The following is a 25,023-nucleotide window of genomic DNA, read 5'->3' on the forward strand; positions in this document are numbered from 1 at the left end:
ACTGACGTCCTTAGCTCAGAACGAGATCCTGTGGTTTGAGCCGGAAAGCAGAACGCAGTTTCTTACCAGAAATCCTCTGTGCTGTGCTCTTATTACATATTTAAGCCATGGGAAACTTTTATCACTTTCAGTTGGTGGAGCAAAAAATGTTCATTTTAAAGCCCCCAAGAGATGTGCTTTGGGCAGTTTGGCATGAGGATATGAATAAGCACTTTTTGGAAAGAAGTGAGTAGCAGCTCTTTCCTCATACTGCACCTTGACTCGTTACTTAAAACTGCCGTTTGAAACTTCTATTCCTGCAAAATGAGCTCTCGTAGTGTTAATCTCTTACATGGAGATACTTAAAGCCTGGATTCCTTGCTCCTTTAACTAGACCAGAGAGACGCTGTGAATGATTCCCCTTGAAGAGGGGAACTCCCTACTGCTGGCTGCGGCTCAAGCCTTTACTACAAGGGGAGAAGGGTGCACATCTGCACTGTGCTGGGGCAGCAAGGGCTGCAGCCAAGGCCAATCTTGTGTGCTCAGCCCCCAGCTTCACAGATGTACCTCATACCAGTGGCACAGCGCTTTCCGAGCACGGCAATGGGATGGCGCAAGCTTGCCACGGCAGCCCTTAGGCACTCTGAGGTCCCGGACTCACTGTTTTTCTCCAACAATTGTTGAAATAGATCCAAATATATTATGAGGAGTGATGTTGCATCAGTTTAAACAAATTGTTTTTAGGGTAAACATCCGTTTTTGCATTTAGGCTGGTTCGGAAAACTTTTTTTTTTTTTTGGTTTTGTATTGGTTTGTTGTTATTTCTTTTTTTTCACATGTGGCCCAGGGTGAAAAATAACTACTTTTTTTTTTTTTTTTTTTTTTTCATTATTGAATGAAAAAGCTCTTAGTATCAAGGGATAATTGCTTCCAATCCATGTAGGTCACGGTTAACATTGAGTAATTCTTAGCCAGGCTAGTTAATGACTATGATATGCAAAGAATTTCTGTTTCCAAACGAATACAAGCCAAAGGTTTTCCTTAGCAGCATCATAAAATCACTGTGACGTCTCTCAGAGAAGAAAAGGGATAAGTGCGTGTGTAGGCTTTATCTGTTAAAAATCTTTGCCTCTCATTATTTTTTTTCATTTACACTGTCAAACTGAGTCAGATGGTTGGAAGAGTTGTCTGTCCTATCAGCCTCTGCAAATATTCCCCCATTTTGAAAATGTGGCAACAAAACATCATGAAATTCTTCTTGTGCATCAATCAAAATTTTTATTTAAAGAGTGGCTGACCTGAGACAGGACCCACAGACACCTAACTTATAGTTCTGCTTTCCTGCATCACTCCAAAATGTTGTGTGGAGGAAATCACTGTCACCCTTGATATCCTTGGGAACGGGTGAACACATTTCTCTGCCTGATGATGAGACTGGGAAAGTAATGGGAGTATGAAGGGATATTGGTTATAACACCATAGTAATTGTCCACTGGGTGCAGAGACTGCTTTTGTCAAGGTTTTAGTCATTTGCTCCAGAACAGTTTGTTCTTGGATTAGATGCCCAAGAAGCAGAATGTGTCACAGGGGATTGCCTATTTCTTTTTTTTTTAAAAAAAAAAAAAAGCAAAAATTGTCCCCTGTTTTCAGCTCTTTCACTGTGGAGTTCTTTCACCCCCCACACAGAGGATCAGTCTGCTGGGGAGCACAAATGCAGCTCTGAGCCCTTGCACACTGCCTGTGGCTGCAAGACAAGGAAAATAGTGAAAGGAGGCTCTGGGGCAAGAGTGCAGGAATGTGGCTTGGAAGTTTCAGGCTGAATGGTTAAGGCAGATGTGTTGTTCCTACAGGTAATTCCTAGGGAAGAAGCACACTGCAGAAAGCTGGGAGACATCTATGAATTGCACAGAAATATCAAAGATCGCGCACTAGGAAATGGTATCCCTGAAAGGACATCTCCATTCAAATCACCAAGGTATTTTGAAGGGAAAAAGAGCTATACATACATCCTCTGCATCCTATGATAGAAAGAGCAAATTCCCTTGTCCAGAAGGTCTTCCTCTGCTTCTCTCCTCTGTTCAAGGGTAACGTGACCTTTTTTTCTCCTTTGGGATGGGGAAGCTTGGAGCTCCTAATTAAGGCAGAGCTTATTGCAGTGCTTGGATTATATCACTGTATATTGTTAAAACTTTCACTTTAAAATAACAGCAGCCCTAGAATGTCATCTAAACAGACGCTGGATTATTGGCAAAGACTTATTTTATGCCCTCAGTATTTATTTTGAATGCTTAGGTTTGTGGTTTTGTTTACTTTCGATTAAATTCATTTCAGCTGTTTTGCTGTTTTGCAGTAGTCAAACTTCTGCCCAAAGGCTGTAGAACGGTCTGCTTTTAAGGCCTGAAGATGTTTGTGAAGCAAATTGGCATCCTTTAAAGCTCATGCCTTGTTTACCTTACCTCCTGGAAGGTCATCCTCCTTTAAAGCATGGTGTGGTTTGGGCACTGTGGATATATAAAAAGTGTAATTGTGTAATGCTGTTCTTCTTGTCCCTTCTTTCCCCTCTGGACCTTCTGTGGCATCACAGGCTCTTAGTCTCACCTCACTGTTTCAAACCACTCTGGCAAACCTGAGATGGCCTCTTTCAGGGAACACTGGAGTGAAGGTGGGGTCCCACCCCAAATATTTTTTCAGTCACTGTTGAACAGGGTCCAGCAACAAGGTCCAGACCCCGGAATTGCTGTTCCTTTTTGATCTGGAGCAGTCCCAGCCTTTCTGCATGGCATCTCTTTTTGGTGTTTTTGATTTCACTTTCCATTTGCAATCTCGTTTTCAAAGTCACAGACTTACAGCATGGCTGAGGTTGGAAGGGACTTCTGGGCCCACCTGGTCCAACCTGATCAAGCAGGGACACCCAGAGCATGTTGTCCAGGACCATGTTCAGGTGGCTTTTGAAGATCTCCAAGGAGGGAGATCTTAAATCTCTTTGGGCAACAGTGCTATTCAAGTCCACCTTTGATATGTTTAATTTCTGTGAAGCATTCCATTTCTCTCCTGAATGCCACCCTATGCTATGCTGAGAATTGCCAAAACGTTACTCCATTCTTCGAGAGTTACTGTCAGAAGTAAGGGTACATTTCATCCATCCTTCTTGCCGGTAGGGGTGGTTAATATCTTGCAGGGTAGTGCCTTCCAGATCCAACTGTTTATTGTTCTGTGATTTACTTTGTATTGCATCTCCTGGTTAGAAGGAAAGGCTGCACCTGTTCCCAGAAGCACTGAGAATAGGCTTACTCGGAGAGGTTGCCCCTGATGTATGGATGCTGGGTCCTCAGCCCCAGCACCTTTACCAGATCACTCCCTAGTAGAGACAAGTATAGTGTGAACATCCCCACTTGTCTCTTACTATTTCCTGTATCTGATACTTAGGCTATCCCAAAGACCTGCAGGCTTGAGGGTGACTCAGGGTTGACCCTGCCAGGACAGCACTCATGGAGGTTGCTGTGGGAGAGATGTGGTTGGGACTAGAAACTCAAAGAAGGGAGGAGGAAGCTTGGTGTGTGTTTATGACTTGTCTTCTTACCAAAGGATTTTACTGGTGGATGCTAAGTTCATCATTTTTGTGACCCCACTTGCAGAGGGCAGTGGCTAATTAAAGTGTCTTTTCCTTGCACCTGCCTATTTTTTTCCCTATCTAGCCATGACCTGGGAAGGTTAACCAGAGAAGAACATACAAAAGAAGAGTAGAAGATCTTTATATAGATGCTGGTTTGGCAGACTGAGAGGCCTCAGCCTCAATAATGCACATCCCTGTGCTCTCTTTGCTTTTTAACTCTTTATTTATTTATTTATGAAAAAAGAAAGTTGTCAGAAAGCTCTGTATCTTTTTTTTTTTTTTTTTTTTTTCTTTTTTTTTTCAATAGCGGTGAACTCATGAACTCCTAACCTTCCGAGAGACTGCAAGCTGAGAGGGATTTTAATCTGTTTCAAACCTTGTTAAGGACCGAATTTAGCAGGAGATAACAAACAAACTTGGGAGGAGAGAACTTAAGAGCTGCAGGAATTCCAACTTGTTCCCTCAAGAGCTGAGAAGCCTAAGTATCCAGAAAAGCTTTATAAATGGTAAGACCTTCTACACTTTTCCTTCACAACATGACAGCCAATCGTTCCATTAAGATACTGTTTACCCTTATTAGAGGCTGAAAATATATATACAGTTCTTAAGAGTGTCATGGTCCCATTTACATGTGAAGAAATATTTTATTTATAAAAGAGAAAATGTATCTGTAGTATTTCTAGGAAAATATATTTGTATTTCTATAAAACTCACACTAGCATGGAGGGCACTAATGTTCACTGCACTTAAAAAGCACTTTCAAGAGCTCAGATTATCTCCAGTACACTTAACAAAGACTTCCTTATAGCTTTTCAAAAAGGGCTCATAAAACTTTATATGACAGCTTCACATATGGTAAGAGAACCCCAAATATACTTTGCTTCTCTGCTTGGATATTCTTCCTCTGAAGATTCCCCTAGGATGTTTCATTGCTTAATTTTGGCAAAAAAAGGATTAATTTTATGTCCTTTCAGTTTTTCCTCTAAGTAACAATGATAGAAAAGTATGATTTTCATTAAAATTATCCCATCCCAGTTCTCACACTTGGTTGCATGCTTCTGATCTCCTTTCACAACATACTTTAGCGATTTCTTTAAAATTCCATGTTTAGAAAACAATGACTCTGAGAACAATATAAAAATCTGAAACTGAATATTTAAACTCAACTTCAGGCCTAATTCGTATTTAAATTGAAGGGAGGAGTGGTACCTCATACTCAATAAGTTTTATGTCATGTTTTGCACAATGATTTACAACTGATGGGAATTAGTTAATAGATGAGTCTTGTAATATATTGGCTTTACATATGAGGGAGAAGTGGACATGTTCTGAGTTTGTGAATGAACCTGATATCACATATAGAATCCATCTCATGAATACTGCTGCTAGCATCACATGTATATGCTAGCATCAGTGTTTAAATGAGCACCCAGGACTTGAACACCTCTCCCAGGATTACATGGCACTTCTTAGCAGCTAGTCGTATCTGTGCAGCCCCACACAGAGCACTGGGAATTAGTGTTACAATCCCCTTGCTGGGCTTCAATGGCATCACATCTTCTTCCCATCAATCTGTTCCTTGTGCGTGCAGGGATGTACTTGCTTGCTTTAACCATAAAATATTTTGAACAAGCAAACAACAGTGCCATTTGTTTCTGTTTTCCTTTCTGAATGACTGCAATTGTCTTCTGCAAGTTGTATGTTCCATTGTTTCTGTGTGTCATCCAGACAATCAGGTTAGTAAATAGTCAGTGGGGAAATGAGCAACTACTGATCTACATTTGATCCTTAACAGATATCCTAATTCAGTCTAAGAGTGGAGTTAAAGCTTCCTAAGAGGATATTGTGATTTGAACTTTTGATACTACAATGAATGTCACGTCACGTTGCAAATGGTAGAACTGGACACTGACAAAAAATATTTATAACTCTCCTAGGAAGGCTGCAATCAGGAATTTATTGCTAGTACTGAAATAATGAAGCTTAGTATTTGAGGATCTTTCCTTACTTTCACAGAAATCAGCAAGTTTGGTGCCATGTTTATAATTCATAATGTTTGCTAATGTTTGAGTTGAAAGAAGTAAGTATGTATAGGACATTCATAAATAAATAAATAAATTAATCAGGCTTTTAATCAGCCATGCAAACTCTAAGAGATAATTCTCATTCAGAAAAAGAACCAACTTAAAAGTGAGTAGTTTCGCAAACAAAGAGTGAAAATTGCAGATTTATTTATTTATTTATTTTTAAGAAACTTGAAACTCTAAATATATGCATAGATAACTTTTCTTTTTACAAATATTGCATCAATGTTTTTTGTTTGTTTGTTTGTTTCTAAATAGGAGTTATTATTCAGCCACTAATGCAAAGAAATGTACAAAACCACATATTTTCTGAAGCAACCGTAGGAGATGCTACTAGTCAGAAGCCATCATCTTTAGCATTATATTTTCAAAATTTTCTGGGCAGTTAGACTTTTCCAGCAGAATTTTTTGCCTATGTAAGGTATACTAATTATGGTTATGATAGTTAACTTGAGACTTACTTAACAAAGGAAGAACACAGGCTTCCTACATATGAAGGGAAGATAGAAGAACCCTGAAGTAAAGAGAAGAAAACTGCAGTCACTGACTACACGAAGTTCAACAAAAGCAAATGCTGGATTCTGCTCCTGGGAAGGGACAACATTGGCTATATATGCAGACTGGGGGTTGAGAGGCTGGAGAGCCCACAGAAAGGGATCTGTGGGTTTTGGTCAACAGCGAGCTGCATTTGAGCCAGCAGTGTGCTCTGGCAGCTTCGGGTGAATCAGGCACAGCATTGCTAGCTGGTCGAGGGAAGGGATGGACTTGCTCTGTTCTGCACTGGTGTGGCCTGTGTGTGATTTTGGGCACCACAGTGTAAGAAAGACATACAACAATTAGCACCCAAGGGAGAGCTATGAAGATGTTGAAGGGTCTAGAAGGCAAGATGTGAGCAGTGGTTGAGGTCCCTGGGATTGTACAGCCCAAAGAAGACCAGGCTGAGGGCCTCACAGTGGCCTGCAGCTCCCTCATGAGGGGAGCGGAGGGGCAGGCGCTGAGCTCTGCTCTCTGGGGACAGCGACAGGACCTGAGAGAACGGCATGGAGCTGGGACAGGGGAGGGTCAGGCTGGGTATCAGGGAAAGGTTCTGCACTCAGAGGGTGGTCGGGCACTGGGACAGGCTGCCCAGGGACATGGTTATGGCCCCCAGCCTGACAGTGTTCACGGTGTGTTAGACTTATGGTTTGTTTTTTGGGCAGTTCTGTGTGAAGCCAGGAATTAGATTTGATGATCCTTGTGGTTCCCTCCCAGCTCAGGATAGTATATCATTCTATGATTCCATGATATGATCTTGATGGGAAAAATATGTTTTACTGAATACTGAAATAATTAAAATTCTAACCTTTATTCAACAAAGCTAATTTTGGTGTGCAACAAATCTAGCATAAGCAACACTACTCCTGTCCCAATTTGTAATGTTATTCTAGTTATCTCTTTGGATACAGGTATTTTAATCCAACTTTTACAATGTAAAAATGCTCAGCTACACCTGTTAATAGGAATACTCCATAGCCTTGGGGATTGATTGTTATATGACATTATCTTTTTAATCCTAGTGTTAGATCTAAAACAGGTTTTCTGTGAAGGAGCACTAAAAGGTATTATTAGCTGTTTAATAGGGTGCACTGGTGAGATTTTAAGCAATTACCATCGTATCTAATTATGCCTTTGAGTCTTTTCTTTAGCCTAAGAGATTTGAATATGAAAATGCATCTTAGTTCATTTAATTGAATTACATTTTACTATCATGTAGTCTTTTGGCAAATTTTCATAATTGCTTTATTGTCTTTATGATTAGTCTACTTCTGTTGATTCATAAATACCTGAATTTAAAATTTTGGGCTCCAAACAACTGTCATCACTGAAGACACTCTGATATTTCTGATTGTTGTTCATTGCCAAAATACGAATACTACAGTTGTAGATAATCAAACATTTTGCAACTCATAGTTCTTTTATTTCCCTTTATTAGGCTGCATAACTAAGTTTGTGATTTACTGTTTTAAGCACTATCTAGTAAAAGTAAATAAGCCATTTGGCAGCCCCCAAATATACGAAAGAGCAAAGTGGGAATGTGGATTTTGTTTTAGAGTAACTATTGGTAACTTCATTGTTTGTTTATGTTTTCTTTGAACTAGTCCAGCAACAATTATTTAATTTAATGTGGTTTTTACTGGTTATGAACTTTTAAAATTGGGTTTGGTAATTTGAACATTATATGATGCTCAACAACTCTGTGAAATATTCTTTTAATCTTTTGCCTCTAGAGATACGATGTTCCAGGGTAGTTATTACCTTAAAGAACTTATATAATATGGGACAAAACTGTTCCTGAGTGAGAAGCTTAGGAAATGCTATGTGATTTGCCTGTGTATCTGCCCCTCTTTAGCAATGATTTTGCACCTGGATAAGAACAAGCAGGCCAAACTGAAGGGTATCAGACGTCTCTGCCTAGAGAATAAAAACAAAGCTTGTGGTAGGGAGAAGAGCAGGCAACCAAGTGCTTGTGAAGCACTTGGGTCAGTAAGTGTTCTTTATTGTTCTTTTCATGTCTAATGTCTTTCTCTGGGAACTAAATCTCCTTGGGCCCTTCTCTAACACTGTTTGCAAGGTGATGAGAATGTGTCTGACCTCCCTGAGTCTTCTCAGGGCAGCACTTGCATAATAGTAAGTTTGAAACATATCCATAGAGGCTGATAAATATCACTGTGGATTCAGACCAACACCAACCTCTCCTGATGGGTATCGCACTACTAGCTTAATAATTTACTGTATTGTTTGAAACTTACTGTACGTAATTTACCATACTCCTGTGATGTGGTTATTTATTTCATGTGCTTTGATATATCTACCTCATAAAAATGTTTGTCTTTAAAAACAGTTAAATTGCAGAGAAGTAAATCTAACTATGTCAGTGCTGCAATAATCTATTTTCATCTCTGTGTTAAAACCTTTGACAAAAACTTTTAAAGACATTTTGGAAGAGGCTTTACTTTCTTCTTTTGTGCCATGTTGGTGCCTCTTCCAAGAGTGTCTGACAAGTCAGGCCTTTGCGTGTATATTGCCTACAAGCACAAAATAAAGTAGCAAAAAATGCCCTTAACAAACAAATGCTCTCTTTTGAAAGGTGTTGAAATGCCCTATCATTAGTCTTGGCATCCAGCCTCTCCATCAGGCTGGTGGAGGGCGTGCCCAAGCTATGTGTAAATGAAACGCATTCAACTCAACATGACCTGCACTCATTTGCTACCCTGTGCCTTCAGCCAAGCATGTTCTGCTTGTGGGGGCGGAGGTTGCCCACCCTTAGACCTCTGGGCAATTGAGAACAAGGAAGATCATTCTCTCACTCTTTGGATTGACCTATGTTTCTCAAAGATCACGATGCAAAGTAATTTACATTCCTAAGTAGCAAGTCATGTTTTTGAAAGTAGGAAGTGGGCTGCTAACTTACTTGGGAGCAATTTTATGAAAAGGCCAAATTTTTGTAACATCTAGGAAAAGGAAAGCTGTTCACTAGGGAAAACAGAAAAGAAGCCATAACTGATTTCCAAGCAGGTAGTCTTGCACAGTGGCTAAAAGCTGACCTGTGACAGGTGTTAGCAAAAGCTGGCTATAAAAAAATCTTTGACTGTGTTTGCTGTCCCTAAAAATGCTCATTCTATGCATTTAATCTCCCCATATCATTTAATCATGAAGTCATATGCACTTCTAGATGTTCTGGTCATTTCCTTAGTGTTTGCTGTTCCCAGTTGCCACATATTTTGTAGACTATTGGACTTGCAACTTATCTGTCTTGCTTTAGGGCAGTGTGCACATTTTTATGGTAATAAAAAATTATATTAGGAGGAATGGCTGAGGGAAGTGAAGGAAGACCTTATAGTGCTGTACACTTACCTTAAAGAAGGTTATAGAATGGTGGGGATCAGGCTCTCCTCCCAAGCACCAAGTGATAAGACATGGGGAAATGGTCTCAAGTTGTGTCAGGGCAGGTTTAGGTTGGATATTTGGAGAAATTTCTTTCCTGAAAGTGTTGTGCAGCATTGGAATAGGCTGCCCATAGAAGTGGTTGAGTCACCATCCCTGGAGGTCTTCAAGGAATGTGTAGATGAAGAACTGAGTAGCATGGTTTAGTGGCGGACTTGTTGGTACTAGGTTAAAGGTTGGACTAGACGATCTTAGAGGTCTTTTCCAACCTGAACGATTCTAAGATTATATGATAATAAAAACAAATACTTGCAGACCTACTTCTTCCACCCACCCAGACAAAGCATATTGATATTTAAACCTAACTGCAATAAAAGTGTGCCATTTTTCATTTACTCACTTGCAAATTCTGTTGTACTCACAACTATTTTCCTGCCACAGATTTTCTTCTCCTGTATTATTTAGAGTTTCAACAAATATCACTTGCATTTGTCCTTCCATTGGTTTTCTAAGATGTTAAAATAGATAAAAAATGTATCATATTTCCAGGTTTCTTGAGTTGTTTTGGATATACCTATATTCTAGAGTATCCCGTCTTCTTGATGATAGTCCATTTATTCATGGAGCGTCCTATACAAACTTCACCTGCTCTCAGTGCTACCAAATCTTGTGACTGATTTTCTTTTCCAAATGATTGCTTTAATTAAAAGTATGGAAGAAACTTTCCACAAGTTCTACATCTTGGGGATTTTTAACCGCAGTAATGCAGCAACAATTTTGTTTTGTTTTTACAAATGCTGAGCTCAGTGCCTAATTATTCTTGTTATAAAATCCTCCAAGTGGTTTTCATCTTCTAAACAACTCCTGCAGCTGTAAGTCCTTATCAAAACTTCAATTGCTCAGGCAGAGATTCTTTGACAAGGTTAAAACACAAAAGTGAGCAGGGTTAATCTTGCTTGAGTGCAGACATTGTTCTACATTTCTGTTGTGGTTTAACCCAGCAGGCAGCTCGGCACTGCACAGCTGTTCGCTCACTTCCCCACAGTGGGATGGGGGAGTGAATCAGAAAAACGGTAAAACACATGGGTTGCAATAAAGACTGTTTAATAGGACAGAAAAAGAAGGGAAAATAGCAACAATAATAATCATGAAAGAATATACAAAGCAAGTGGTGCACAAGGCAATTGATTGCCACCTGCTCACTGATGCCCAGCCTGTCCCAGAGCAGCAGCACCCCCCAGTACAAATCCCCCAGTTTTGTTGTTCGGCATGATGCCATATGGTGTAGGACATCCCTTTGTCCAGCCTGGGCCAGCTCTCCTGGTTCTGTCCCCTCACAGATCTGGTGCACCCCCAGCCTTCTTGCTGGCTTGGATGCACAAGAAGCAGAAAAGTCATTGACATGGTGTAGGTGCTGCTCTGCAACAACTAAAACATCCATCTTATCAGCATTATTCTTATCCTAAATCCAAAACCATACCAGCTAAGAACCAGGACAATTTCTCACATTTGGTTTCTCTTTTCCAAAAAGTGAGTAGAGTGAAATGGCAAACTGCCTTGAACTGGCCAGAATGTTTCCAGTTTGCCCACAGGCAGTGGAGTCTGCCCAGCAATACGTAGCCTGCTGGGAAACAAAATGTGATTTGCTTCCAGAAACACACGTAAATACTGCAATATGTAGTGAAATTCTTTCTCTCTTTTTTTTTTTTTTTTTTTTTTTTGGTTGCCTGTGTGGATTATTTCCTTATCAAAAGACTCTTTATTCCTTCCCCAAAGTAACTCTTCTGTGAAGCAAAACACCATAGAAATACAATTTATTAATAAAAGTTTTAAGCTGGTGATTCTTTCACTGACCCACAGGCTGGGTAGGAAATTGATGAAATCTCATGACCTACACCATGCAGCCCAGCTAACTAGGTATAACACAGCAGGCTCTGAAAATTGCAAACCTTCTTATAAAATTGTGAGCTACTTTTGGCTTTCCTGATTCAACAGCTGTCTGATCTCAGTGGGCAAAGACTTCTGATTCAGTAACCTTACAGACAGCTTTTGTACTCTTTTATAACCCTTACTTCTGAGATGAAAACAAAAGACATTAGGCATAACTTAAAAGCCAGAACTTATTACTAGAATTCTGCAAGCTTGACAGGGCTTTGCCTTTTTCAGATTTGATCCTGGATGCTGATCTCTATAGGCACTGCATCAGTGTCATACTATAAGTGTTTTGTCCAAGAATAAGTGATTAGATGCTTCTGAAGGAAAGGCAGGATTATAAATATGTATGCAGAGAATATAAGAACAAACAAACAAAGATAAAAACAAAGGAAACAACCTTAAACTTTTGAATTTTAATTTAACCTTATGACAGATTAAACATTTCTTTGTGTAACATAATGGCATTTATTTAAAGCCAAAGTTTATGCAGATGGTTTGTCTCTGTGGAGAAGGTGGCAGTGTGGATGTAGTGGTGTCAGGCAACGGGCCCATGGGCAAGAAGTAAATGTACCATTCTGCAACAAATGGGGAAAGAGAAAATGTCGTCTAATCCAATTCAGCAGCTCTCACGTTAGCTGCATTTTGCCAGAGGTGATATCCAAACATGCAACCTGTGCCAAGAGGAGAGGGCAGCGCTGTCCATGCTGCACTGTGTGTATTTACAAGACAAGAGTCTGATTCATGTTCATCTGTTGCAGTGTTTTGTGTGCAAATCTCCTAAGGCAAAGGTGCTATATGTCCTAGTAAGTCTGTTTTTCAGGATGTTTGCACTGTTGTCTGACTTCATCTGTTCAGACAATCTAGGCATCTTCACGTGCAGTTACTGCCTGTGATACAGTAATGGAGGTTACCGTGCCTCTGACACTGCTTCAGCCAGTTTGCTGGTAAATGCAAGGCTGGCTGCAGTGGGACATTATCTTAAAATGATGTATGCAAACTCTTTGGCTTATCGGTGTTTTGAATTTGTAAAAGTGATACTTTAAACAGCTATTTTTAAAAATATAAACCAGAAACTTACTCCAGTTATAAGCAAATGATAACTGACTTTTCTTGATAGCCTAATGTCTGTTGCAGATTTTGCTTTATAGGACTGTTGACTTCAAAAACACCTGAAAATGGTAGAATGAAAATCTGAAACTAATTAAGATACAGTTCAATAGCTGATGATTCATATCTCCTTTATGTTGCTATTTGAACTCATGTCATATATGAAGCTTTTACTGTGAAACACTTCACCAGTTTGTGCATCTGTTAAAAGATTTAGAATGGAAAAATTCAAGGTGTGTCTTGTGTGAAAAAGCCCAATAATAAATTCCTGCTGCTTCAGCACATTATTTTAACAAATATATTGAGTGGAAAGACTGGCTGAAGATTTAACATGCTACTTAAATTCTTACCACCATTATTTTCTGAACTTTCAAATAAAAGCAATGCAATATGTATGGATGAATTTTGAAATACCCGTTGTTGGTTCAGGTGTTCAAATTAAGCTCGCCCTTCAATCAAAGCTTGGCACTTAATCCAAACTTCCAAACATGAACTAAAAGAGTTTTTCTCTCCTTTTAAAAAACGTGTGTATATATTTTCTCACATCACAAAACACTTTACATAATACAAATATAACCTATTTTACTTTGCCCTGGGGCAATTTCCATTCTGTAGTAAAAGTTGCTTTATTATCACGAAGCCATATGATGCATGGTGAAAACTTATTCAGCTAAAATACTGAAATGATGTGTGGATTCCAGCACAAGTTTGCGACTTTCATGGCAAAGTGCACATTTCTTTCAGAACTTCCCTTGCATATAAAAGAATTGCAAATAAATCAGAGTAAGATAACCTTCAACAGAAGACCACAGAGCCCACTCACCATGGGCTTAGACTGCAAGAAAATAGCATTTTTAAAGAACTGCTTGCATGCACACTCAACCTTGACCCTGACATTAAGCATTGATCCAGCTCAAAGTCAGGTTCCCAAAGTGATTTTGCTATTGCAACTTTGGGAAAGGCTGTACAGAGGTCTGCTTGCACAGGGTAAGCACTTCCAGTCCAAAAGCCCAAGGGCTGGCCAAGTAAATCTGAAATTTAAACAGTGAGGTCAGAATGTCTTGACTCAATGGACTTGAAATTAAAGCTTGGCAGGAAATAGTTTTTCTGTCTTTTAACCCTTTTCATCTTAAATATTTCAACTTTTTTTTTTTTTTTTTTTTTTTTTTTTTCCTTTTTTACTACAGTGGGATAAAACCAAGATAATTTGAAGCTTTTTGAGAAGAAAACACTCACATGCCTGTTATTAAATATCTTGTATATGAGCCATGCAAGATGCTTCTTTCTCTTCCTTCAGACATGGTCATGCCTGGAGAAGAAATGCTCTGTAGGATTGAATGGCCAGGGCAGCAGTACGGGGAGGGAGGGTGTGTGGTAATGCTGTCAAAATACTGGCAGCACATCATTGCATATATCCATTTAGGATGCACACCTCGACTGCCAAATACTCTTATTTCCTGATGTGTCATTATCTGGGGGCATCCAAGCCTCTGCTCCTTTACTTTCTCATCATTATTATGATGAACTATGTGTTCAGGAAGAAAACCAAAGATTTGTTCTGCTATTTCTCCCCACTGAAAACTGATTTCTCACCTCTCGTGTCTCTTTAATCTCTGCTGGATGGAAAGCTCCAGGCTCTGGAAGAGCTGTCTGGGTGCTTATCATGCCCTCATCCCTAACTGGATCTAGACAAGAATGTGAGCGTCCCCCTGTCCCAAGAGGGATCATGCACTTTGCTCATAACAGAGAAGCAGCAATATATTTATGGATGAAAACAGTGATTTAGCAGGTTTTAGTCATGGATGAGGCAGCAATTTAACAAAGTTCAAGTGGTAAATGGGACATTTACAAGTTTTGCGAAGGTGAGGCCACTTGATTATTTACTGCACAAAGTACAGGGTCAGACTGAAAACATCAGGCCTCATATCATGTAACGAGGTTCAGAATGGAGTACCTGTCCAAACCCCAAAGAATCTAGACGACCAGATCCTATCCCAATCCCAGACTTAATGTTTTATGGCTAAAGGATTATATGCACAATCCATCTTTTATGTCACTTAGCTAAGTTCACAAAATTTCAGCATGCTCAGCAACTTACTTGCTGAGTTTCAACTGACTAGCTATTAGTTACCAAGTATCTATTGCAGGTCAGGAATCTCTTGACCTTTAGGAGTAACCTCAAGAGGCATCCCTACAGAAGGGGAAGATCCAGTCATGCAGCCTGCTACAGCATGGGAGAGTAAAAGGGGCTCTGGGCTGTCCCCTGTTCGTGGGGTGAGATGATTGACTATTAGTTTTATTTGCATACCAGCTGTATTTGGGCAGTGCATGCCCCTTTAGCCCTTGTATTTCTCTGCCCCAAACACACCCTGAGCCCAGTTTATTGCCCAAGCAAGTTTACAGAAGGAAGGGTCAGGCTAGGAGGCCCAGAGAATAACACCACCACACCCCCTTACAAATAACAAGCTTATATTTCCATCAGGTCTTTAGAGATATGTGTGTTTGAAATATGGTATTTAGCTAACAAGGGTTTAATAGACTGTATTCCACTAAGTTATTCAGCCTCTGCCTCTTCAATATGCCAGAACTTTCTCAAAAGCCTGGTATTCTGAAATTTTTATCTATCTATCTATTTATTTATTTATTTTTAGTGTTCTTTGTAGTCTTTGACCTGTTTTAGTCTGTTTCCTTAAAAAAATGGACCAAGACGATGGCACTGTCTGTCCTTCCCACCCTCAGATATTAAGATGGTTGTAGTTCATATTTTATTCTTTTTCGAAGGATTTTGTTTTCTTGTTCATCGATTCCTCAGGTATAAAGTGCTCTGTAAATCTTTAGTGGTTCCCAGTGTTAAATTTGATCTTAAAATCTGTGAGTGTGATGGTGATGAAAAGCTAATACAAATGTTTACAAATTCTTGATCATATTTTCTAAAACCCTTGACACGGCTACAATTCTACATATTCCATGTATTGCATTAAAACTCTCTAGGTGTCTTGTAGCAGCATCCAGGAGAGTTTTGATATAGTATTTTTGTCCAGAACAGAATCTTGTCCAATAAATAAAATTAAAGAATTAAAAATATATACTCAACACACATGAAAGACTAGTCATGAGCTTTTGAAGAAAATGAAAAACAAATGTGATTAAAGTTTTGTGTCTTTAACTTAGTTTTTCTGAGTGTCTCGATTTTCATTCTAACTATGTAATGTTCTCTCACTTGATGAAGGCAAAAAGTGATGGGATATGAAAATGCCTTTGTGAATCTTCATAAAACTACTCACATGCAAACTCTAGGCCGCGTAAACTCTAGGCCTGCTTGAAATCCAACCTTCTCTCCCCCTCCCCTCCCTTTTGCTTTTTTTCAAACACCTAATTTTGTTTTGGAATAGAAATAGAAATAGAAATGGAGATGTTACCGTCTCATGATGGTAACGGTCCAAGCAAAATATCGGTAGATGTCCCCACATTCATCTCAGGTTCTACCTTCCTTTTTAAAGCCCATGCTAATGTTCCATTGCAATTAAAATCAGAAAAAAATGCCATGCTAGGAAGGAGACGAGTGTTTTTCTAGCCCTGACCCTCAACTAGGATCAATTGCACATAGACACTCCTCTAAACTGCTTCACACCAAGGCATTGCTGGCATCTCCCTTGATGAAATGTAGGCCTATTAGCCCAGGTTTTAGAGGGCATACAGGCCTGGGTAACAGGCTCTGCCCTTCTGCTTTGCTTTTACATATCACATATTCGCAGGCAAATACCACTTTTCAGCTGTGCTTCCTTTTCTCTGGGCCAAGCAATCCCCTTTTCCCTTCTGCTGTTACCTATGGCAATTCCGTAGGGCTCTCAGCCAGCATGTCCCACCACTCCTCCCAGCCGGTGCCAATTTATTAGCAATGATGAATTATATCCCACTAACCAAATCACTCATGAAAATGTCAAATTGGTCCCCACTTAGGGCATAGTGGCTGAGATTCCTGCTAGATTCTTCCTTGTAGTAAAAACAAAACAAAACAAACAGAGACCTACCTGCTCTGGTTTCTACCAGTTAAGCACCCACTTCATTGTTGATTCATCTAGAAAATTTTTCTTTGGTTAACTTCTGAGAAAGCCTAGTAAGGGTTTTGTCACTGTTCTGTGTAAATCAACATAAATGACATTTGCGGTTTCTCTCCACCCACAATGCCTGTTATTGTCATAAAGAAAGCTGGAGTGGTTTCATGTGATTTGTTCTCAACAATTCCTTGTTGTCTGTAATTTATTGCCTACTTACCTCGGAAACAGTTGTTTATTTTCCTTGTATATTTTAGTAGCTGGAACGAAGCTGACTGGTTTCTCTTTTCTTCTTTTTCTTCTTTCCTCCCTGTAAAAGTACCCTATTTCTGCTTTTTCCAGTTTTTGGGAACCTCATCAGGTGTTTTCAGTGAGAGCAGTTAGCAGCTCTGCAGCTGAACCACTGCTCTACTTGATGTGAATTTCATCAAGTCAGTTCATTCAAAAGTCATACGTTTGCTCCTTACTCTAACCTAATTTCTATTATCCCATGAAGAATGTGAATTATGTTTGCCATCAGCTTGAGAAAATATGGTTAAAATCTTCAGATTTTCTAGCCTTAACTGTTTGTATCTTTTCCTCTACACTAAGTAATGGACTTAATCTTCTTAATACTAATGTATATTTACAGTTCATTTTGTTGTTACATTTGGTGTTCCTTGTTAAGACTTAGGAAAGTTACAGATTCTTAGCTCTGAGGCCAAATCTTACATGCACTTTGTTACTATCAGTTAAATGGAAACATCAACTGAACTGGGACATCCCTGTGTCAGTTTAGAGTTGTATTGACAGTGTCACAAAATGTGGGGGAGAAAGAGAATAGGAAGTTTAATGGTAGCATAGAAAGGATAGTTTAAATATGTTTTACGTAACCTGACGGGTTGAGCAGGTTGGCAAAATTTCTCCTGGGGAGAAAGGACAATGTGTTTGAAGAAGAAAGATCCTGTAACTGTGTAAAACAACAACAACAGCAACAACTCATAATTTACCAGTACTAACTTGGTTCACTTGGATCCTGATACTGGTGACACAATGATGTCAGTTCTGATTTGCTCTCCACAAGGTCAAAGCCTTGGTGACGTGTATAGCCCTTACATCTCTTTCATAATTAGGTTTACTGTTTTCCAATCTTTCCTCAGAGCCCTCACCTAAGACAATAAGATCTTCATATCTCTTGTTAAAAGATCAGGTATCCTTCATCTGTATGTTCAGAAAAAATATCTTCATATATCAAAGCATTATCTTTCATAGATGGCCCAGGTATTAGTGCTCATATAAAGTTTTTTTTTTTTGTGTGTGTGTTTTTTGTTGTTTTTGCAAAATCCAAAGAAAGCTAAATGAAAGCCATTAAATGATGCAAATAAAGTACTTCAAAGGGTTTTAGCCATACATGTATAAATTTATACCATTCATTACCACCATAAATTTATATCCATCCATACATATGACTTACAACCATACATGTATAAATAGGGTGAAAATCAGACCCAGGTTGCATCTTCAGCTAAGGTGTAAGATCACCTCCTAGCTGAGGTGTGTCTTTGGTGCAGATCTTGGACTTTGGACAGAGAAGGTCTGAGGGCTGTGATATGCTGCTGTTCCCACTAAATCAGCACTCTCCAAGCCCTTGTTCTCAGGCAGAGCACTGCAAAGCTTCTCAGAGATGTGAGTTGTCAGTAGATTTCTGTATAAATGTTATTTTTCTAGGTCATTTCTGCAAGGCCTCTGCAGCATTTGCTGACTGCAGTGAGTAAAGGGGGGATGCTGAGAGCATGAAAGATAAGCAAATTTAGCAAGTGCATGGAGAGGAAACTGTACTTCCTCCAAACCATTCTCAGCACTGTTCCTAAGCTGTTTACTTCCTATTTTGATACCTAGAGCAACAAGAGACAAGGTTTCCAAGCAGGCTTCGATTGGCCTTGGGCTCTGTTTAGCCTTGCTTCCTACCAGGAAGCAATTGTGATAAGGGCTGGGACTTTGTTCTGTGAGGTTTTTCCATCCATAATGTTGGGAACACAGTACTCTATTCTTGTGCTGGTTTATGAAGAAGTTTTGAGGCACTTTAGTGATTTTAAGAGGTTTTTGTGTGCTAAGCACCGTGGTTCTGACAAGCACAGTACATATTCCATTTCATAGTCTCCATATTTCCTGCTAAGATCATTGAGCACTGACCACTGCCAGCAACACACAGACAAGTCCTAGCACCCACCTACCTTATTCCTGGGGTCCAGCTTGTGCTGGTGTTCCAGCCAGCCTGAAGACTCCTGAACCCTTCGGCAAAAAAATTGCTTTGCACTTTGCTTGCTGTCCCTCATGCAAGTGACCTTTCTGTGTGAAAGATTGGTCACTTAAGCCACAAGATCCTTCCCAGCCAAAGCCAAAAGAAGAAGGAAAGCTTGAGTACAGGCAGGTAAAACCCACTGGTAATTCTTCTTTTCACTGAGCTGTACATCCAGATACATTTGCAACAGGACCCTAAGAAAAACAGTCCCTAGTAAGTAGTAAAATGAAAGGTCAGGAATAAATACAGAGTAAAATATACCAGACATAATTCACGGTGTCCCACTCCCTGCAAAGATGTGGAAGGACCATATTTAAGGGCAAAATGATAATTTTTATTTATCAGGTTCCATTCTTGGCTGTTTTGACAAGAAGATTGTTGAACAGCATAATCTCCTTGCTTCAAAATGAATATATTGTGCCCAATAATTTCTATTCTCCTCCTTCAATTTACTGTCACTAGTATTGTTGAGCAGGAAGAGCAGAAAAGAAAAAAATACTGACAAAAGGCAAATTTTCTTGCAAGCTTTTGACAGAGACCTGAGGTATCTGCGATGCTTGGAAGAAATCTTTGTCACCCTCCTTTGTGTCTTGTTTGGTAGTGTCAAAATATGTTTCTTGATTTATATCTATCTGTGTACTAGTTGTGCAGCCCTTGTTTTCTAGTTTCTCTTAGGTTTGTAACTCTCACCCATCTGTCAATGACAGTATTTTTATATTTGTTTTGCATTTCCTGTGTTTCACTGAAACACAAGCATTTGCCTGTTGCTTTCTTACAGTTCTGTTGCTGATGCCAGACAGGTGCCTTTCATGCATACCGTATTTCTTTTTCATTTCTCAATGGTCTGCTTTGAAAATTATTGCTTGGGATGGGATCTGCTTATTCCTTTTGATTGTATAACTGCTGGGGACCTCGGACAGCAGGTGCTGTTGCTGTTACTTAGCTTCCTTTCTTTGTTTTCATTTTGACTCTGATCAGAATGCTGAAGTATTACCAAGTTGCTGGATTTTTACAGACTGTTTTTGTTTCTCTGCAAGAATTAGAAATCTTCACACCATCTTAATGTAAGAAAAACACATTTTGGAAGAAATATGCTCACAGGCTTGCTCTGTAGTTGATGGGTTGCCAGCATCTTTTGGCTCCACTTGGAATGTGTGAGAAATGGTGTGACTTTCTGTGTGAGTGGCTAGAAGCTGTAATGGTCTCCTGGGGTTTAATAAATGAATAGGAAAATGTCAGGGTAATTTTCATGAATATTATAAATTACACGTGGGAGGTCATTTAAAAAATGTACAAATAACTGTAGGGAGGCCTTATTTGTTCTTTTCTTTGCCAACTGTACTGCAGAAATAAAAGTGTTAGGTAGAACTGGGGCTTTGATTTATTTGCTCTGAGGAAGGAAAAAGAAGAAAAAATATATGCATATACATGCCTACATTTCTCATTTCATTTCAGCAGAATGTTGTTGAAATACTATCTCAAAACAAACTTTAAGATATTTTCTTCTAGAGAATGTGGAAAGCTGTTTTTCAAGGAGGGTGTTATCTGCCTGGGCACTTGGCTGATCTAAAAACAAATTTACATTGGGCACTTACACCTGCTTTCTACATTGGATCTACTCAGGGCTGGCAGTGAGAAGCCCAAGAAGGGCACAGGATATGTGGTGGCACAGGTGGGATCTGTGCCTCTTCATGGGTGAGGTTTTGCCAGACAGCTGAAGGAGCAGCTGCAGAACACCTGATCTAAGCGCTGTGGTTTGGACCGGCAGTGCTGGTAGCACTGGGAGTGCAGCAGGAAAGCCAGCTGGGAGTGTCGCTCCCATCCACCCAATGGTCATCACTCAGTTATATTGAAAAAGCCGTTCTAATATTTAAAACTGTATAGATCTAAAAAAAAGAAGGCTGATTTTTGTAGGAAACTCACATGAGTTTCCTGACATCTCTTTCTTTGTTCATACTTATATCAGTAAAGCACAGGCTTATCACAGTTGCTTGATCACACCAGGCTGTGACCTATTGACAGAAGAAGGAACACAAAGGCTGGTGAGAAGGAATGTATTTTTTCTGTTCAGGTGATATTCTACTACTTCATCCTATAGCTTATTAGCCAAGTACAGTGTTACTACTGCTGGCTTTCTCATTCCATGTGCTGTGGAGCTGATGAGTGTAATTCCAGAACTTAAAACCCTGTCTTAACTCATGTGGTAAAGGACAAAACCAGTCTCAATACAAATGACAAACATGCCCTTTGGGGTAACATTTTTACATGCATTCTAGTTTGTAATCATGTCCATCCAAATCTGTAGATGTGTTTCTAATTCAGAACATTTTATAAACAATGCGCTCCCAACAAACCAAACTATTATTCCTGCTGCCTCCTACTGACAAGTGGCCACCCAAGCTAATGAAAAAAATCAGAGAAAAAGCACATTAGGCAAGCACATTTTGCTCTATTTTATTTTAAACCTGCCAAACCAGGCTCTGATGGAGTACAAAAGCACTGTATTTGAGCCAACCGTAATGATGTGGAAAAGCAGGCCCTCTTACTTATTGGGGTTCAAGTCTAAGCAGAATATTAAATAATAATTGGCTTTTCTACACAGAAAGACAACTGGACTTTTTCTGTGGCAGCTTGTGTGGAGACACTAATAATGCTAATTGCAGTATCTGACAGGTATGACTGCAAGAAGACCATGGCATTTTCCTCATGTGCATACTATGGAAGGTTACTGTAATGAATTGAAGGGTGGTTTATAGCATTATCCTAAATGATTCTGTTCTGATTTTTCTTTCATTTTTGGTGCTCTTTGATCACTTCAGGACGCATGAGAAATAAACTGATTCATCCATTTTACATGTCACTTTTAGAATCTGGGAGGACTCAGTTCTTCCTTCATCTTATACAGACTAAACATTTAATAACAAGCCACATAAAATTCTTACTTGGGAATTTTAGCAAGGGAAGTCAGTTTACAATCTCATGCTTACACCTTATAAAGACACATTTCAAATATAGTAAGGCTTGATGCACTGTACCTCATTTATTTGTTCAGTGTAAAGCAAGTGCCCAAACTTTTGTTTGCTTCTTCTGTAGAAGAAACAAGCATTTCACTTCATTTCTCTGTAAAAAGAGTTTACAGTCCTTGCATCATTTTATATCTTCATAATTGGCTAAGACCATCTGAAAATTCAAAGCAGCTGAGGGAACAGACTTGCAGCCAGAAGAACTAGAGTGATGGGACTGTGGTTCCCTTCTGAGGCATGTTGAATAACCACAATAATTAACTTAGTATTTCTCAAGTTGATTTTTTTTTTTTTTTTTTTTTTTAAGGCTACAAACACTGGGGGGAATAACAATCACCTGGAACACACAAACATTGAAATTAAACCATGAACGTCAGAGTGGGAGATGGGGTGCCTTCGTCTTTCCTTTCCTGGTGCCAGAGGACAGACTGTACGTCTTGCCCAGAGGTCTGGGGGAGGACCTCCCTTCCTACTGAGTCCTCGGCAGAGTCCTCTGCACCATGAGGTTTGGCTCTGTGCCCCTCTTGCTGGAAAACTGCCCTCAGTGCAAGAAAATCCCAAGGCATCATCAGCCAGTGCCCTCCACATCATTGGAGCTGCATCCTGTGAGCCCTCTCCTGCCATTGGGGCGATGTCTGCTGGATGCTTCACGGGTTTGGTCCAAGCAAACTCCTGCTCTGTGGTGCATGGTGACAGGCCAGCACTGCTCCATAATGGGAGGAGGAATGTGAGGTATAATGTATAATGTACAGAGGGATCTGGATCCTCTCCTACATGGCTACTGCAGAGTAACCATTGTGGCATAGGCTGTCCCTGGGGTGATACCTACATAAATCTGCGCTGTGCTGCTGGGTAAATCTGGGAGGTGATACAGCGTGAGAATGCTGTTTGCTCAGATAGACAGTGGTGGAGAGAGGGATACAGGGTGGAGATTGGACAGGTATATATGGGAAGACGGATTTCCCATATAGACAGTGTCAAAAATATATATCTATATCTATATTTGTATGTGTATATGTTTATGTATTCTAGTGAATAACTGTATGTTTTAAAAAGTTTTAAAACTTCTTACAGAAGGTCATTTAGTACTCCACTTCTCAAGTTTCTCATCAAAACTTCTCATTTCCCATGGCTGACCCTTCTCTGGAAATTTACTTCTGCCCATGGTGACACAATCCTTTCAGCTCCTTCAGCAGCACTGGAAAACACAGGGATCTTGGGAGAGAGACTGTAGAAAACTGCAGAATCAGTATCTGCAAAGTTTTTTGGAGCCAGCACCCCAACATGGAGTGGTGTGCTCCTCCATCACTCTAACCACCCATGTCCTCCCATCCCCAAAGTGAAGTATGGGCTGAATTACAAAAGTACAGCATTTCATTGACCAAGACAAACATATACACCTCAACTTGCCTGTTTTAGAGAATACCTTTTCAGACATAACTTTGATATTAGCTTTATTTTTTTATCAGTGATCGGTAAATTTTGAAGACATTAAGAACGTGAGATTCTCTGTGCTTGTAGAAACCCATTTAAGGCTTCTTCTTTATTAATGGCTTTGGAAATTCCTTACCAAGACTTACTGTAAGTTAAAGGTAAAGCATGGATAATATTTCAGCCATCAGGAAAAAAGGTTTTCAGAATTGCTGGTCAGACTGTAGCATCCTGGGGCAAAATGGAACCACATGGAGTACTGAATCAGGACTGCTGTCTTCAGAGGTGATCTTCAGAAGATGAATTTCTACACCAGATGTTCTCCCATACCATGGTGCATAAAAAACACCATAACGAAGTGAAGATCCAGCAGTAAAAGACCAAAAGACAAAACTGCAGGGTGATTTTGGAAGAAAACAGGAGCAATCTGGACCATCAAGTGCAACTGCTCTGAAGACCTCACTCATTTTTTCCACAGAAATCAAAAGTACATGAGTCTATGGCAGGGAATAAAAGAAATGTTCAGTAATAACTGGGACTCAGTATAAATAATGAAGGGGTGTAAAGAATGTATATGACTGGAATGTACAGCCATAGAAGATTTTAAAAACCTAAAATGAAAATAAAAGTCTTTATGAATTCTGCAGGGAGTGCATTCTTGGCACCATCCTCCAGAGGGGAAGTTAAGAAAGGAAAAACATTACGTGATGAGGAGGGTAGGTAGGTAAAGGGGAATGTAGGTATTGAAAACAAAAACAAAAACTTTTTAGGGATATGAGCTAAGAAATGTACACAAGAGCTACGGGAAGAAGGAAACATTCTAAGTCAAATGATTGTGGTTTCTCCTTCGTCTGGAGAATTATACAGCATTCTCCTGACTCCAAATGGGCATCACATCAAAAATGTTAATGAGAGAGACTGTGTTTTCAGCTTGTGCTTTATAGGTGGTTAAGCATTTTCTTATTGGGGCAGTAGTGGCAAGGACAGGTTCACTGATGGTTTGAAACAATCTGGGATTTGTAATTTTATTCTAGAATTGCTTGGCTACTAGTTATCTGTTATGAAGGCATGGGGAACATGCATTTGGCTTTTGCAGGGTAAGGGGAAGTATGCTAGAAGACCTCCTTTCCTCATCTATATCACAAAAGGCCAGGATGCTAGCAGCTCATCTGCTTCCTTTCATGTGGCAATTTGTCTGAACACAAGCTGGACAAGCTCTTGGTTTGCCTGGTGCCAATCAGCAGCCAAGACTATATGCACTGTCCCCACAACTGCCTGCAAGGGATTCAGAAAGGGGACAAAGTGCTTTGTTGTTGAACCTGTGTGCCCGACACACATCTTCAATGTATTTTCTTAGAAAATTTGCTTGCATGAAATTTGGATTTTACCTGGAACAGGATTCCTGGACTTCACAGCAGTAGAGCATGGATGCGTGCTGCCATAGGTTTCGCTGCCTGTGCCTGCCTTCATGCTTTTAGGCAAAATTTTTGGAACCTGCCCCCTTATCTCCTGGGCCAGACAGTGGGGATAGCTTTGTGATGCCTGAACTCCTGCAGCTCCCCAGTGGGTATAAAACCCTATGTGTACATTA

The 25,023-nt window shown here is 39.8% G+C and overlaps 1 long non-coding RNA gene across 1 annotated transcript; it reads left to right on the forward strand.

The window, feature by feature from the left end:
- Positions 1 to 965: 965 nt before the first annotated feature.
- Positions 966 to 24,529, forward strand: LOC137848506 (uncharacterized). Its single transcript, XR_011091396.1, has 3 exons — positions 966 to 1,954; positions 3,900 to 4,098; positions 22,309 to 24,529. It is a non-coding gene; the product is annotated as an uncharacterized lncRNA (long non-coding RNA).
- The last annotated feature ends 494 nt before the right edge of the window (positions 24,530 to 25,023 follow it).

This window comes from Anas acuta, chromosome Z (assembly GCF_963932015.1).
Source record: "Anas acuta chromosome Z, bAnaAcu1.1, whole genome shotgun sequence".
Classification (NCBI taxonomy): domain Eukaryota; kingdom Metazoa; phylum Chordata; class Aves; order Anseriformes; family Anatidae; genus Anas; species Anas acuta.